Raw genomic sequence first — 526 nt, forward strand, 5'->3', positions numbered from 1 at the left:
CACGGAAAATGGGATGTCAGGGGCATCTTGGGGACCTGGGGATGCCAAAATCTGAGCTGAAGGACCGGCTGGGCTGTTTGCAGGGAGCTGGGCGCTGGTGGATAGGGGAGGGATGGATATATATTCCCTTTTGCAGCACGGAAAAAGAAAACACGTTTGATGTGGAAGTTGGCGCAGGGAAAATAAACATGTCACGTCTCTCGCAGGAGTCACGTTGCAAACCCAGGCTGCTCTTTACCATATTCTCTCCTCTAACAGCCAGGAAAATGACAGCTCTGAACTAGAGAGCCAGATGTGCGGAGCAGTTTGGCACTGAAAAAAGCATCTAGGCGTGGAGGGCGGCGTTCGAGGGGCTCTCCAGCCAACTTTGGGGTCCCTCGTGCATGGGGTGAGCCGAAATCCCGGCTGCTCCCAGCCATCCCATTGTTTCTGCCATGGGTTTGAAGTTTTGGCAGAGGCACATGGACTTTCTGAGCACTGGCACTGTGTTTCTTTAGGAAAAGGGCTGTAAAATACAGTGGAGATT

Source organism: Nipponia nippon, unplaced genomic scaffold (assembly GCF_047370975.1).
Source record: "Nipponia nippon isolate SJK-2023a ecotype South Korea unplaced genomic scaffold, ASM4737097v1 scaffold_27, whole genome shotgun sequence".
NCBI classification, from domain to species: domain Eukaryota; kingdom Metazoa; phylum Chordata; class Aves; order Pelecaniformes; family Threskiornithidae; genus Nipponia; species Nipponia nippon.